Source organism: Belonocnema kinseyi, chromosome 7 (assembly GCF_010883055.1).
Source record: "Belonocnema kinseyi isolate 2016_QV_RU_SX_M_011 chromosome 7, B_treatae_v1, whole genome shotgun sequence".
Classification (NCBI taxonomy): domain Eukaryota; kingdom Metazoa; phylum Arthropoda; class Insecta; order Hymenoptera; family Cynipidae; genus Belonocnema; species Belonocnema kinseyi.
This window is the reverse complement of record NC_046663.1, coordinates 120617085-120617400: the sequence shown is the minus strand read 5'-3', so window position 1 is coordinate 120617400 and position 316 is coordinate 120617085.

Here is a 316-nt window from a genome sequence, read left to right as displayed (position 1 = left end):
TTCACATTTAAAAAGGTGCAGCTAAATATTTCGGAGAAGAGTAGTTTTTCGAAATTTTATTTACGAGATTAAGAGGTGTTTTCCGTTTATTAATTGGATGCTTAGTTTTTTTATAACTAATTACAAAAGTTCCAAATCCATATATGGGGCCGCGCAAATGCATGATTATCTTATTTACACACATCTTGGATGCAAGCGAGATAATTCACGGGATTGTTTGGGTTGTTTACAATATGTCACATCGTAGGATGATTTTGAAGTAGTTAGAGATATTTTTTTTGGTAAAATTTTATATCCTAATTTCAAAACAAAAACT